This window comes from Pongo abelii, chromosome 6, assembly GCF_028885655.2.
Source record: "Pongo abelii isolate AG06213 chromosome 6, NHGRI_mPonAbe1-v2.0_pri, whole genome shotgun sequence".
Taxonomy (NCBI): Eukaryota; Metazoa; Chordata; class Mammalia; order Primates; family Hominidae; genus Pongo; species Pongo abelii.
The window spans coordinates 64,106,325-64,123,634 of record NC_071991.2 but is presented as its reverse complement, the minus strand read 5'-3'; the positions used below and the strand labels follow the sequence as shown (position 1 = coordinate 64,123,634).

The 17,310-nt window shown below is 35.8% G+C and overlaps 1 long non-coding RNA gene across 9 annotated transcripts in view; it reads left to right on the top strand.

Moving 5' to 3' along the window:
• The window catches only part of LOC112134369 (uncharacterized), a 305,398-nt gene that overhangs the window by 177,111 nt on the left and 110,977 nt on the right, over nt 1-17,310 (top strand). For all 9 annotated transcript variants that reach the window (XR_008526999.2, XR_008526996.2, XR_008526997.1 and 6 more), the window contains one exon: nt 16,875-16,923. This is a non-coding gene — a long non-coding RNA (uncharacterized LOC112134369). The remainder of the gene's footprint in view (nt 1-16,874; nt 16,924-17,310) is intronic.

The window sequence follows — 17,310 nt, the reverse complement described above, 5'->3', positions numbered from 1 at the left end:
CTGCTATGGCCAGCACCCAAACAAGTTACCTGGAGGCCCAAGGACTGGCCCACCAGGACCTGCCTCTTCTGGTGCCTGCATATGTCACCCTGGGGCCTGAGAACTGGCATATCTGGCCCACCACAGGTGCCTGAGGATCAGCCTGCCTAGTGTTTCCATCCCCAGCAAAGCCTCGCCACAGCCTCCAATAACAATAGCAGCCCAAGCCACTAAGAAACATACAGACACCACTGATGCTGATTAACAGCCAAAGAAATCATACAGAGATCACACTATTGTACCCACCCAGAATCAAAGCCAAGCACCCTACCCAACCAACATGATAGTTCATCTATGGGAGAAAGTATTTTCCTACTAAAGCCAAATCATTAAACTGGAAGAAGTGACTGTTACATCAGATGTGGAGATATCAATGTAATATCAGCAAAATATAAGAAACATGAAAAAGCAAACATGACACCTCCAAAGAAGCACAATAATTATCTAGTAACTATCTCAATTTAAAGAAAATCTTTGAAATGTCTGAAAAAGAATTCAAAGTGATGACATTAAAGAAATTCAGTGAGATATAAGACAACACAGGTAAACAATACAAAGAAATCAGGAAAACAATTCAGTATATTAATGAGAAGTTTAACAAAAACAGAGATACTATTTTTTTAAAAAAAGAAGCAAACAAAAACCACAGAACTGAAAACTTCAATGAATGAAACAAAAAATACAACTGGGAGCTACAACAACAGACTAGATCAATCAGATGAAAGCATTTCTGAACTTGAAGACAGGTCTTTTGAAATAATCCAGTCATGAAAGAAAGAAAGTAATAGTAGGAAAATAATAATAAAATTGGGGCAGAGCAGAAATTGATAAAATAGAGACTAAGAAAATTGCAATGGATCAGTGAAACAAAAAGTTGTTTTTTTTTAAAAGATGATATTGACAAGCTGCTAGCTAGACTAACCAAGAAAAAGAGAAGACACAAATTAATAAAATCAGAAATGAAAAGGAGATATTACAGCTGATATCACAGAAATACAAATGATCATTAGAGACAATTATGAAGAACTATACACTAACACATTGGAAAATCTAGAGAAAATAGATAAATTCCTGAACACATACAACCTACCAAGATTGAATTAGGAAGAAACAGAAAACCTGAACAGAACAATAATGAGTAGTAAGATTGAATCAGTTATAAAAAGTCTCCCAACAAAGAAAAGTCCAGGACTGGATGGCTTTACTGCTGAATTTTACCAAACTTATAAAGAAGAACTAATACTAATTATTCTCAAACAATTTCAAAAAAATTGAAAAAAAAGGGAATTCTTTCTAACCCATTCTATGAGGCCAGCATTTCCTGATACCAAAATTAAAGAAGGACACAACAAAAAAAGAAAACTAAAAGCCAATATACCTAATGAACATAGATGCAAAAATCCTCAACAAAATACTAATAAACCAAATGGAACAGCACATCAAAAAGATATTACATCATGATCAAGTGGGATTCATTCCAGAGATGCAAGGATGGTTCAACATACACAAATCAATAAATGTGATAAATCACATCAAAAGAATGAATGACAAAAACATATGTTATGGTTTGGATATTTGTCCCCTTCAAATCTCATGTTGAAATGTGATTCCCTCCAACACTGGGAATCACATGGTGGATAGTAATTGGATCATGGGGGTAGATCCTTCGTGAATGGGTTAGTACCACCCTTTAGCACAACCCCTGTGGTTATAAGTGAATTACTTAGTTCACTCAGGTTGTGGTTGTTTAAGAGTCTGAGAGCTCTTCCTTCTCTCTCTCTTGCTCACACTCTCACCATGTGACACACTGCTTCTTGCTCCACCTTTTGCCGTGAGTAAAACCTCTCTGAGGCCACACCAAAAGGTAAGCAGATGCTGGTACCATGCTTCCTGTATAGCCTGCAGAATCATGAGCCAATTAAACCTCTTTTCTTTATAAATTACTCAGCCTCAGATATTTCTTTATAGCAATGCAGAAACAGAATAACACACCACATGATCATCTCCATAGATGAAGAAAAAGCATTTGATAAATTCAACTTCTTTTCATGATAAAAACTCTCAACAAATTAGACATAGAAGAAACATAATTCAATATAATAAAGGCTGTATATGGCAAACCCACCACTAACATTATACTTAATGAGGAGAAGCTGAAAGCCTTTCCTCCAAGAACTGAAACAAAACAAGTAAAGTAGGAGACCACCCCTCACATTGTCTTATGCCCAATTTCTGCCTCGAAGAAAAAGTAGGAGTTAAAGAAAAGACAGAAGAGAAATCAGTAGTCAGACAGCCCAGCGCAGCATTCCGGGTCTGGTAGTTAAAAATCAACCCCTGACTTAACTGCTTGTGTTATCTATAGATTCCAGACATTGTATGGAAAAGCATCATGAAAATCTCTGTCCTGTTCTGTTCCGTTCTGATTACCAGTGCGTGCAGCCCCCAGTAACGTACCCCCTGCTTGCTCAGTCAATCACGACCCTCTCATGTGGACCCCCTTAGAGTTGTAAGCCCTTAAAAGGGACAGGAATTGCTCACTCAGGGAGCTTGGCTTTTGGAGATGTGAGTCTGCTGATGCTCCCAGCTGAATAAAGCCCTTTCCTTCCACAATTTGGTGTCTGAGGGCTTCTTGTCTGCAGCTTGTCCTGCTACGCAAGGATGACTACTTTTACCACTCTTATTCAACATAGTACTAGAAGTCCAAGCCAGAATAATCAGACAATAGAAAAAACATTAAAGGCATCCCAATTGGAAAAGAGAAAGTCAAATTTTCCTTCTTTGCAGATAGCATAATCTTATATATAGAAAAACCTAAAGACTCCACCCAAAAACTCTAAAGCAAATTCAGTAATGTTGATAAGCAAATTCAGTAATTTTGGAGGATATACAATTAACATATAAAAATCAGTAGTGTTTTCACATATTAATAATAAACTAGCTGAAAAAGAAATCAAGAACATAATCCAATTTACAATAGCTGTCACACACAAAAAATACTTAGGAGTAAATTTAACCAAGGAGGTAAAAGCCCTATACAGGAAAAACATTGATAAAATACATTGAAGACTGACCAGGTGCAGTGGCTGATGCCTGTAATCCCAGAACTTTTGGAGGCTAAGGTAGGAGGATTGTTGGAGGCCAGGAGTTTGTGACCAGCCTGGGCAATATAGCAAGATCCCATCTCTACAAAATCCAAAAAATTAGCCAGGTGTGGTGGTGCATGCCTGTAGTCCCAGCTACTCAGAAGGCTGGGCCTACCTTGGGCCCAACAGGTTGAGGCTACAGTAAACTATGTTTGTGCCACTGCACTCCAGCCTAGGCAGCAGAGCAAGACTCTGTCTCAAAAAAATTGAAGAGGACACAAACAAATGGAAAAACATCCCATACTCACAGAACGGAAGAGTTACTATGATCAAAATGACCATACTACCCAAAGCAATGTACAGATTCAATTCAATTTCTGTCAAAATTCCAATGACATTCTTCACATAAATAGAAAAAATAATTCTAAAATTTGCATGAAAACAAAATACTCTGAATAGCCAAAGCAATACTGAGCAAAGAGATCAAAGCTGGAGGCATCACACTGCCTAACTTCACAATATATTACAAAGATATAGTAACCAAGACAGCATGGTATTGGTATAAAAACAGATACAAAGTCCAAAGGAACAGCATAGAAAACCTAGAAATAAGTCCATGTATTTACAGGTGACTGATTTTGACAAAGTTGCCGAGAACATACATTGGGAAAGAGCCAGTGTCTTCAATAAATGGTGCTAGGAAAATGGTGCTGGATATCCATATGCAGAAAAATGAAACTAGACCCTTATCTGTCATTATATAAAATAATCAATTCAAAGTGGATTAAAGACTTAAACATAAGAGTTGAAACTATAAAACTTTATTTTATTAGAATAAAACATGGGAGACATTTCAGGACATTAGGCAGAGATTGTATGGCTAAGACTTCAGAAGCACAGGTAACACAAACAAAAATTGACAAATGATACTACATTACACTGAAAACCTGCGTGGCAAAGGAGACAATCAACAGAGTGAAGTGACAACCTATAGAATGGGAGAAAATATTTGCAAACTATTCATCTGACAAAGGACTAATATCCAAAATATAAGAGGAACTCAAGCAACTCAATAGCAATAATAATAATAATCTGATTTTAAGATTGGCAAAATCCCTGAATAGACACCTCTCAAAAGAAGACATACAAATGACCAACAAGTATATGAAAAAATACTCAACATCATTAATCATCAAGAAAATGCAAATCAAATCTACAATGAGATATCATCTCACCTGAGAATGGCTACAATCAAAAGACAAAAAAGAACAAATGTTGGTGAGGATGTGAAGAAAAGGAACTCTTATGCACTGCTGGTGGGAATGTAAGTTAGTACAGACATTATGGAAAACAGTATGGAGATTCTCAAAATAACTACAAATAGAACTACAATATGATTGAGCAATTTCACTACTGCATATTTACCCAAAGGAAAAACAAATCAGTATATGAAAGGAATACCTACACCCCATGTTTATTGCAACACTATTCACAATAGCTAAGATATGGAATCAACCAAAGTTTCCAACAATGCATAGAGAAATTGTGAGATATATATATATATATATATATATGTATATATATATATATATATATGTGTATATATATATGTATATATATATATATACACACACTTTGGAATACTACTGAGCTATAAAAAATAATGAAATCCTGTCATTTGCAGCAACATGGATGGAAGTGGAGGTCATTATGTTGAGTGAAGTAAGCCAGCCACAGAAAGACAAATACTGCAAGTTCTCGCTCATGTGTGAGAGCTAAAAAACTTGATCTCAGAGAGACAGAGAATAGAATAATAGATACCAGAAGCTGGGAAGGGTTGAGGGGGAGGATAAAGAGAGGCTGGTTCATGGGTAACTCATAGAGTTAGATGGCAGAAATAACTTCTAGTGTTTAATAGCACAGTAGAGTGACTATAGTTGAAAATAATTTATTGTATATTTCAAAATGGCTAGAAGAGAAGATTTAAAATGTGCCCATCAAGAAGAAATGCTTAATATTTGAGGTGATGGATATCCTAAATATCCTGATTTGATCACTACACATTGTATGCATGTATCAAAACATCATATGTACTCCATAAATATGTACAATTATTATGTATCCATTTAAAAGCATTTTAAAAATTTAATAAATATATCTAATTAAGAATCTTTGCAAATTAAAAAAAATAGATCATGAGTCTTACTGAAAAGCCAGGCAAGCCACATGTGGCCTAGAAATCACAGCTTCCTGTCATACTTGGTTTAAGCCTTCTGTGGATGTTCCTTTTTTTGCATTTCAGTTGCTTCATACTAAAAAGGGAAGGGTTCCTTGCTTTCAGAGGTGGGTGGCCCTGTGATTTAATTTTTTGGAAAGGTATAACTCAAATATTTTTTTAAAAAGAAAAAAGAAACCATAGAGGAAGATAGTAGATCAGAAAAGTATGACCCACTGTTACTATTTATCACTAAGTAGATCTGAATTGCTGTGGTCCTTGGCCACTGTCACAGGTAACATTCCACTGTAGTCCTCCTCCCTCTCACTTGAAGACATGGAAGTATGAGTCAGGAATGGCCACGGGCTCTGTCGGAAGCTAAGGTGCATGAACACAGGTGTGGCTCAAATATTTCTAACGTGAATTGCTTTAGGCTGAATGGATTCATGCCCTGAACTTGCACATGACACACTGGATAAACCCAGCGAGAAGCTGAGAGTTCATTCGTCCTTTTGGAGAGAGGCTAGAGTCAGATGCTTCATCTAGAGATACCAGTCAGCTCTTCTTGGTTGGCAATTCCTAAGGAAAGAGAGATATAAAAGATATATCTGTTGTGTAGCAGATATTTAAGAAGATAATTCACCTTGCGGTTGGATTTGGTTCAGGTTGAATACATTCTGAAGGCAAATATTAGCATTATGTTTTGCAATGAAAAACAATTCTTGTAGACATTGATCTCATGTCATCACTGCAATAACTCCATGATCTTAGTATCATCATTCTAATTTACAGATAAAGTACCTGAGACCAGAAAGATTATGTAGCTTGTCTAAGTTTACTCAATTTTGTCAGGTAGAACCCAGACCTGAACTCAAGTCTTCAAACTTCAAAATTTCAAGTCTTTTCACAGAAACATGAAGCCTCTGTAGTAACATTCAATGTGAGGGCATTGGTAAAGGAGTATTAATATACTCTTGGAGCTGCAGAGATTCAGTGATTAATTTAGCTCTGCATGTACCTGTGGAGGTAAAGCTTGGGAGATCTGTGGAGGTCTTTCGATAGGTTGTCTTCAGATATGCCATCAGTGCAAGAGCAATGCCAGCTCCGTGTAATTTATCTAATTGTCTTTCTCTTGCCATTCTAGTGCATCCATTAGCATATATCAGAGACTATAGGACTTCCCCAAGAACCTTTATGACAGTTGTCTATAAACTCAAGGAGTCAAGTAAGTTCCCCCAGGTAAATGCTACTGTAACCAACATGTCCAAGGCTTCTTGAAGCTGTGTTGTTCCTTCTTCCCTAATCTTTATATTGCTGCCTGCTTCTCACCATTTAGATCCACAGAGTGGCCTGGCCGGCAGCCCTGACTAAAGGACTCACCCTAACCCAGGCACTCCTCACGTCATTGCCATTTAATTTTTCTTCAGAAGTATTAATATTTTCTGTAACCTTTGCATTTGTTTTCAAGTTTATATATTCTCACTCTCTTCAGTAGAATATAATCTCTCTGAAAGCAGGCTCCTTATCTATATTATTCACTGTTATATCCCCAAAGACTAGAATCCTGCCGGGTATGGGAACAGATTCTCAATAAATTATTTGTTAAGTGAATGTATGAGGTGACACTTAGACAAATTCTTCCAATTTTGATGCTCCAAGTCCTGCACTGAAAGAGAACCTAGACTTTTCTCATGGTGACTCTTCCCAAACATTTCTGGAATCCTCCAGGGGCCCTTACAAATGCTTGTGAATCCATCCTCATAATCTTTGCAACCTGCCAAGGGAATGAAAACCCAAGTGCCCATCTCAAAGTTGGACTTCACCTCTGGTTGTTGCTGTGTTGGTTTTGAGCTGGAAATTCAACACTTCTGGCACCATCTTGATTTTCATGGCTTGTGCTAACTCAGTGGTCCCTTTTAAAGTGAGAGAGTGGACACAACTTCTTTCTGTGTTACAATCAGTGAAGGATTCCCCATAGCAAAGTTGCCAAGGATCCTAAGTGTTACTGACCTTCCATTTCATATAAAAGCTTCCGGAGTCATTGGGTCAAGATGAATTCCAAAATCTAGAATTATCCATAGGCTTTCTTAATCAAGGTCATCAAGCTGGTATCCCACTTAGGTATGTTGGAAAATAATGATTAGTCCCACACCTATGTAAAACCTTACATGTAATACCACGGGTGGTCTAAATATTACTGTAGCATAAAGATGTACGCAGTTCCAGTGATGCTGTTACAAAATTATCACAGATGCTTCCTGGTGCTGCACCTCATGGGCTCTTATCTCAGCTAAGATCCTCTGCTGGACACTTGAGTGTTAGCCCTTAACACAACATAGACACTGAAATGTCATTTTTATACCCACTCACTGGTTTTATATGTGGTAACTTCATTTCTTGTTGTATTATTTTAGCTCTTTTGAGTAAAGAAACCAAATCTTACAGGTTTTTTGTTTTTGTTTTTTTGAGACAGAGTCTCACTCTATCGCCAGGCTGGAGTGCAGTGGCGCGATCTCGGCTCACTGCAACCTCTGCCTCCTGGATTCAAGCGATTCTCCTGCCTCAGCCCCCTGAGTATCTGGGACTACAGGAGCCCGCCACCACACCCAACTAATTTTTGTATTTTTAGTAGAGACGGGGTTTCACCATATTGGCCAGGATGGTCTTGATCTCTTGACCTCGTGATCTGCCTGCCTCAGCCTCCCAAAGTGCTGGGATCACAGACATGAGCCACTGTGCCCGGCCCAAATTTTATGTTTTATTCTCTATTTCTAGTGCCCGCATGTATAGGAGCTGTATCATTAAATATTGAATGGCATTTGATGATTCAGGCACTTGCATATTATGGTTAAGAAACTCTAGCTAGATAAATCTGCAGTTGTATAACCTGCTTCAGTTCTATTCATACTTATCATTGAAGGACATTACATCCATGAAATGTTTAGGAGATGTATTAAGCTAATCAATTTAATCATGGGCCAGATTAGAAGAGACAGGAAAGTAGCTAAAGATTGCTCATCAGCCTTGGCAAGGCTAAAACCATGCCTGGACATGCTGATTCTCCTTTGCCTTCCTCTCTCTACAAGCTTAAGTCTCTTTTATTCTTATTAAAATGTAATTCTCTTTCTTCCAACCATTTCACACTACTACTAACCCCCACTCCCACCCTTTCACATCATCCCTGACCAAAGTCTTTCTAGATTTTTGGAGTCACTCAGGATTCTAAGGAACTTGTTCAGAAAGAAACTTTTTCTTTCACATACATGGCTTCTATTTTCCACACAAGCAGGACTGACACACACTGAGTCAACCTTATGTGTGCTGAGCTGTTCCTCACAACAACGTGTCATGCTCATTCTTATGTTGGATAGTATTTCATTGAACAAATAAACTACAATTCATTTATTTAGTCTAGTCTATTCATTCTGTACCACATGCATTTATTCATGGTTTGCTGTGAACAGTCTTATACACGTCTGTTAAACTTATGCATGTAATGTGTTGGGTGTAGAACTAGGAGCTGATTATTGTGTTTTAAGATTTAAAAGAAGACTTGCAGACTTGAAGAAGAAAAGTTTATTTGCAAAGTAGTGCAAAGAACTCAGATTCCAGAACACTCAAAAAAAATTAAAAAATGAGCAAACTATTTGAAAAAATCAGCATAATTTCCAAGTTTACATTAGTTGATTCATCAATTCATGGTGGGAAAAGAGCAACATTTCTATATGATTATTATGTTTGCAAAGATCATGGCCTATCTTCAGATATCAGCATCACAAAATCAGCAATAAAGACATTTTTATAGGGCAGGCAAGGGCTCTAGGAAATGTTCAAGGTTTCATTTATTTTGAGGCCCAGAACTACACAGGTGTGCCTATTATTCTTGCTGTATCTCTGGGTGGAAAGTATTTTGTTTTCTGTGTGTCATGTGATACATATTGCTTATTCATTACATTAGCAGGACAAAATGTTAGCTATGCTTTTACAGGAATATACAGGCACACCTTGGAGATACGGAGGGTTTGGTTCCAGACCACCACAATAAAGTGAAGGTCACAATAAAGTGAGTCACACAAATTTTTTAGTTTCCCAGTACATGTTGTTTACATTATACTGTTGTCTATTAAGTATGCCATAGCATTCTGTCTAAAAATATATATACATACCTTAATTTAAAAATATTTTATTACTAAAAAATGCTAATGATCGTCTGAGCCTTCAGCAGGTCATAAGCTTTTCACTGATGAAGTGTCTTGCCTAAATGTTGATGGCTGCTGACAGATTAAGTGGTAGTGGCTGAAGGTTGGGGTGGCTGGGGCAATTTTTAAAAATAAGACAACATAAAGTCTGCCACATCGATGGATTTTTCCTTTTCATGAAATGTTTACCTGTAGCATGTAATGGTGTTTAATAGCATTTGACTTATAGTAGGACTTCTTTCAAAACTGAAGTCAATCCTCTCCAACCCTGCTACTACTTAATCAACCAAGTTTACATAATAATCTAAATACTTCGCTGTCATTTCAGCAACATTCACAGCATCTTACAGGAGTAGATTCCAGCTCAAGAAACCTCTTCGTTTCCTCATTTATAAGAAGCAACTCCTCATTCTTTCAAGTTTTATCATGAAATTGAAGCAATTCAGTCACATCTTCAGCCTTCACTTCTCATTCCAGTTCTCTTGCTATTTCCACCACATCTGCAGGGACTTCCTCCACTGAAGTCTTAAACCCCTCTAATTCATCCATGATGGAATCAACTTCTTCCAAACTCCTCTGAACATTGATATTTTTACCTCTTTCCATGACTCATGTTCTTAATGGCATCTAGAATGGTGACTCCTTTTCAGGTTTTCAATTTATTTTGCCCAGATCCATCAGAGGAATCACTATGTTATGGCAGCTTACAAAATGGAGTTTTTTCATAATAAGCCAAAATTACTCCTTGGCTCATGAGCTGCAGAACATATGCTGTATTCACAGGCATGAAAGCAATATGAGTCTCCTTGTACATCTTCATCAGAGCTCTTGGGTGAGAAGGAGCATTGTCAATGAGCAGTAATGTTTTGAAAGGAATCTTTTTTTCTGAGCAGTAGGTCTCAACAGTGGGCTTAAAATATTATGTAAACCATGCTGCAAACCGATATGCTGTCATCCAGGCTTTGTTGTTCCATTTATAGAGCACAGACAGAGTAGATTTAGCATAGCTCTTAAGGGCCCCAGGATTTTTGAAATGATAAATGAGCATTGGCTTCAATTTAAAGTCACCAGTTACATTAGCCCTTCACTAAAGAGTCAGCCTGTCCTTTGAAGCTTCAAAGCCACATTCTGACTCCTCTCTAGCTATGAAATCCCAGATGGCATTTTCTTCCAAGAGGGGTGTTTTGTTTACATTAAAAATCTGTTGTTTAGTGTAGCTATCTTCTTCAAATATCTTAGCTGTATCTTCTGGATAACTTGCTGCAGCTTCCACATCAGCACTTACTGCTTCACCTTGCACTTTTTTTGTTATGGAGATGGCTTCTTTCTTTAAACCTCATGAACCAACCCATGATAGTTTCAAACTTATTTTCTGCAAATTTCTCACATCTCTCAGCCTTTGTAGAATTGAGGAGAGTTAGGATCTTGCTCTGGGTTAGCCTTTAGCTTAAAATAATGCTGTGGCTGGTTTGATCTTTTATCCAAATCACTCAAACTTTCTCCATATCAGAATAAGGCTGTTTTGCTTTCTATCATTTGTGTTTTCACTGGAGTGGCACTTTTAATTTCCTTCAAGAACTTTTTACACATTACATACATGTATCAAAATATCACACGTGCCTTAAAAATATGTACAACTATGATATATCAATTTTTAAAATAATTTTTTAAAGAAAGGAAAAAAGAAACCTTTCCTTTGCATTCACAATTAGGCTAATTGGCACCAGAGGCCTAGCCTTCGTTTGTCTTGACTTTTGACATGCCTTCCTCGCAAAGCTTAATAATTTCTAGCTTTTGATTTAAAGTGAGAGATGTACAATTCTTTCTTTCACTTGGACACTTAGAGGCCATTGTAGGGTTATATAGTGGCTTAGTTTCATTATTGTTATGTCTCAGGAAATAGGGAGGCCCAAGGAGAGGGAGAAAGATGGGAGAATGACTGGTCAGTGGAGCAGTCAGAACACACATAATATTTATCAATTAAGTTTGCAGACTCAGAATGGTTTGTGATACCCCAAATTTATTACAATACTAACATCAAAGATCACTGATCACAGATCACCATAACAAACATAACAATAATGAAAAAGTTTGAAATGTTGTGAGAATTACCAAGATGTGACTCAGAGACATGAAGTGAGCACATGTTGTTGAAAAAAAGGCACCATGTATCTACTCAATACAGGATTGCCACAAGGTTTCAATTTGTAGAAAATGCAGTAACTGAGAATTGAAATAAAACAAAGCACAATAAAATAAGACATGGCTGTATACCTTCAGTTTAGTTGATACTGCCAAATAGTTGATCAGCATTGCTGTATGGATTTACAGTGCCATCAGATGTGTGTAAGTTACTTTCAGTTGCCTTGCATCCTTACTGCATTTTTTGTTGCCTGTATTTCAAGTTTAGCCATTCTAGTAAACGTGTAGAGTTGTCTTCTTGCAGTTTACATCTGCATTTCTCTGTTTTCTTGTGGGTACTTGGTTATCTTTTGTTTCATACCACTCAATTTTATCCATTTTCATGTTGGCTTATTTGCTTTTGATTGTCATTTCACAGCACTACTTTATATTCTGGGTAAAAATTCTTTGTCTGATATATGTGGTGTAAATAATTTCTCCCACTCTGTTGCTTGCTTTTTTTCTCTCATAATAGTGTCTTTAGATGAACAGAAGTTGTTAATTTTAATGTAATCCAACTTACTCTTTTTTTCTTTTATGGCTGGTGTTTATGAAATCTTTGTCTATTTCAAGGTCATGACATATGCTCCTAAGTTTTCTCCTAAAAGCTTTATTTTTTTACCTTTCACATTTAGATCTACAATCCAACTAGAATTGAATTTTGTGGATTGTGTGAGATAAAAAGTTCAACACTTATTTGTTTTCAAATGGATATCCAATTGACCTAGCACCATTTATTGAAAAAAATAATTGTTATCCTTTCCCCAATGCACTGCAGTGTCAGCTTTGTCAAACATCAGGTGTCATGATGTGTTTGGGTCTGTTTCTGAATTCTAATTTGTTCCCCATTGGTTTATTTTCTATTCTTGCACTCATACCAGTCTGTTAGTCATTATTAAATATGGTGGTTCAGGTTCTAAAGTTATGTTCTTCTTCAAAATTGCTATTCTTAACCCTTTACATGTTGCATACATTTTATAATCAGCTTTTTCAAATTACAAACACACGAACACACACACATACTGCTGGGATAGTGATTAGGACTACAGTGAAACTATAGATCCATCAGAGGAGAACTGACATCTTTATACGATTCAGTCTTCCAATTCATCAACATGGCATATGCCTCCGTGTATGTAGATTTTCTTTAATTTATCACAATAATATTTTGCAGTATTTACTGTGGAATATCCTTAGTATGTTTTGCTAGCAAGTACTCTATATATTTTATTCTTTTGAGATGATATTTTTAGTATTTTATCTTTTATGTTTTTGGTTGATTTATAGGAATACAATTGATTTTTGTATAGTGCCCTTCTACAAGTGGCCTTGCCAAATTTCTTGTTTGATTCCAATAGGTTGTATGTAATTCTTTTGGACTTTATACAGATGATAATGTCAAATTCAGTTAATAACAGATTTATTTCTTCCTTTCTGTGGACAGGACAATTAAAGATAACCACCAATTAAAAATTGAATCTAATTCTCTTCTTCCTGCCTGTCTTCCCTTGGTCTACTAGTGGCCTTTATACTTGATTGACCAATAGAACATGGCAAAGGTGAAGTTGGTGCAGTTTTGGGGATAGGCGTTACTAGAACTGCCAGCTTTTACCTTGCCCTATTGGGTCCCTGAACTGCTACATAAAAAATAAAGTATCCATACCCTTTCTCCTACTAATTCCACTTTTGTATGACTCAAACATAAAAAATAAAAATAGAAAATGCAGACAAAACATTATGCACAAAATTGTTATTGACTATGGTGCAAAACTGTATGTAACCTAATTGACTAATAATAAATGGTTACATAATTTAAAATAAAATAAAATGAAATGAAACTACAGAATGAGACTTTCATTCTGTAAGGAATCCCAAGCCATGGTGAAGCCAGTTTAAGACATGCTGGTCAACAGTCCCAGCTGAGCCCAAACATTTCAGCTATCCTTGCCAAGGTACCAGGCATGTGAGTGGGGCCATCTTGTATCCTCCAAATCTGCCCATCTTCTAGCTGAATCCTTTGAGTGGCTTTTGTTAATGCCATGTGGAATAGAAGAATAAACCAGCCAAGGCCTGTCTAAATTTCTGACCCACAAAAATTGTGATATATAATAAAAGTGCTGTTGTTTTAAGTTATTAGGTTTGGGCATAATTTTCTATAAACCAATATATTTAGTTTCATGAAATGTTGACCAGAAGTGGTGACAATAGCCAGACTTATATTTTTCCTGAACACACGGGGAAAGAATTCAATATTTTCTCATTAATTATGATGGTATTATTGGCTTTTCTTCCTTTTTTGTAATTAGTAATGCATTCCAGATCAAGAGGTTTTCCTTATATTCTCAGATATCGCTAAGAGTTTTCATGAGTAGGTTTTTAATTTTTCAATAAGAAAATGATTTTCTTCATTTATTGTGTTAATATGATGAATTACATTGATCTTTGAATATCAACCTTGCATTCCTGAAATAAACCCAGTCTTTTGTGTTTTTATCCTTTTATAATATTGCAAGAGTCCTTTTGATCATATTCATTTAGAATTTTTGTATATATATTTATTAGTGAGATTGGCCTTCAATTTTTGTTTTCCAAAATGCCTTTATGGATATGATATACAACTAATAGCCTTATAGAGTTCAGTAGTGTTATTACTTTTTTAATATTTAGAAAATTTTGTTATTGAGCATTTTTATTATTGAGCATTGCTTGTTTAAAAAATTTACTGCAAAAACCATTCTAGACCTCAGCTTACTTTTGGCTCGTATCTTTTGATATATATTTTTCTACCTTTTTATTTCCAATTTTTCTGTGTCCTTATATTTAAACTGAGTCTTTTGTACAAAAATACTTTGTTAGATTGTTTTTTTTAATCCAGTCTAACAATCTTGACCTATGTATATATATACATACATATATAATATATAAAATTTGAAATTTTTGTGCATGTGTGCAAGTGCATGTGTGTGTGTAATAGGATTTTGAATCTTGTTTATTTCTTCTTGAACAGCATTTTAGGATAGTACATATAAATATACATAATTATTTATTATGACTATAATTAAGTAGGGATGATAATAAAAGTCCATAGGGGTTTTGTGAAAAATAAATTATTACTTAATTTTTTTAGACTTACAATATTTTGAAATATAATTAATACTCAATAAATTAGTAATTACTATTTTCATTACTGAAATTTATTTTTTTCCAAGTGTTTGCTGCTTCAAATAATCAGCCATGAATATCACTGTACTATAGTTTTATGTGTTCATGCTGTAGTTTCTGCAATATCCCAGAGTTCTGTGGTTGAATGTGCATATTTATAATTTTTATAAATAATGACAAATTTGGCTGGGCGTGGTGGCTCACACCTGTAATACCAGCACTTTGGGAGGCAGAGGCAGGCAGATCACCTGAGGTCAGGAGTTCGAGACAAGCCTGGCTAACATGGTGAAATCCTATTTCTACTAAAACTACAAAAAATTAGCCGGGCATAGTGGCACGCAACTGTAATCCTAGCTACTCAGGAGGCTGAGGCAGGAGAATCTCTTGAACCTGGGAGGCAGAGGTTGCAGTGAGCCGAGATTACGCCATTGCACTCCAGCTTGGGCAACAAGAGGGAAACTCCATCTCAAAAAAAAAAAAAAAAAAAAAAATTTACATTTTTCTCCTATAAAGCTCTAAAACTCACCTTTTTCATGAGTCATTCATAGCAAACATTTATTTAACTCTGATTACAGTGACAAACTCACAAATTTCTTGGGACTTATATGCAATTCTGATTAATTTATGTTTAATAAAACTGATCTGTCATTCTTATTAATAATAGCCTGAAGTACTCAAATGTGCCAGGCATCAAAAAAAGGTTAAATCATTTTCCCAATATCATATAATATGTAAATGTTGAACAAGAATCAAATGTGGTTTGATTTTAATCCAAAGCCTGTGCTCTTGACTGTGATGCTATGATTCTTCTCAGAGCAAATCTGCCTTCTCGTTTAATTCTTGCAAGAAACAAAGATTAAAGAGTTAATTAATCTACCCAAAGCCACACGAAAAATGGCCACTTAATTTATAATCTAAAGTTGAATTGTAAACTTCTTGTCAGATTTCTTTTTCTACTTCTCAAACCGCAGACATGGAAAGAAACCAATTAATGCTGACTCCCTAACCCACAGGCTAATATATCTGACCACACTGGCTCTGCAAGACCATGGCTGAAGACTGCTTAAATGTTGTCCCTGAGTGAATATCTTAACATTTATTGCATCTTTTATTTTCTTAACAAAAAGGAAGGCGTTTGTGACTCTGTTGATAAGTTATTTACAATGAAAATATACTATATACTACTATAAATAAATCTACTTATTAAATAGAAATGCATGTCACATAACTGCACTGATAGCTGCTGTTTCCTTACATAACTGAGGGTGTACCTTCTCCTAATCATGACCAAGGCTCCCTTTATAGTCCTTCACGTTCACCTTGGCTGATAGGTTGAAATAAAGTTGCGACCCTTGCATCGAGAGTCTGATCACAGTTTTTCTTTATGGGTTTCTTCATTTTACGTCCAGGTTATCATCTCCTGTTGGATGTATTGGTCTTCAATAATCTGCTTAGTCAGAAGTCTGAAGTAGCTTAATTTATAACAACAACAAAAATCCTCCACTATCTTTCTCCCTGAATCAATAGGGTTTTCCCATTCTTATGACATAAACCTACCCACCATCACCAAATGCTATATAACATTTTGAGCTATAGCATTTGCCTCTAAATAGTCTTTTTTTAATCAGATCAGATGGCATTATGCATCTCACGTGGTGCTGAAAAATAACATTCCCTGGCTTTACATAGTGTTGGCTATTGCATTACAAATTCCCACAATATAGGAGGATGGTGACAGAAGTATCAAGTCCCACCCATTCTTTGCTATCTAGAGAATACTTTATGTTTCTTGCTTTTTTATAATGGAATTTTTAATCATTGTATCACTCAAATGTGGCAAGTATTGATTTGGTATCTAAAATACTTCATTATTCTGGAATGCTTTTTCTGCTTCGAGAGAATCCACAAAGTTGCTACATTTTCTCTTAAGAAGGAATAGAATAGAAATTTAATAGAAGTGTTGATTGACACAGATGTGTTTCTTTTTCTTTACAGTTTTCCATCAAAAATTGGGAATCATGCCCTTTCATACAACACAGTTGTGGTAAGTAGAAGTAAAAGTGTTTGCTCATCATTAAGAATTGATCCATCACTTTTTAAGAGAAAATGAGTGGTTACATTTACATTAAAGAGCCAAGCTTTTAATTTTTGAATAATGACTCAATTCAAACTCCTTTGATTTGCATATTGGAGACACAATTTGTTGAAGTGAAAGAACACTGGAACAGAAACAAAAATACCTGAGATGGAGACTCACCTCTTACCATCAACCTAGTGTTGACTTCGGGTAAACTACTTAATCTCTTTAGCATCTGCATCCTCACTTGTGAAATGAGAGGTTTAAATTACAGTTTCCTTCCAGCTGTAAGAATCCGTATCATTATTTATTACACAGAAGTAATTTTCATTGAACATCTTAGAATTTATATTT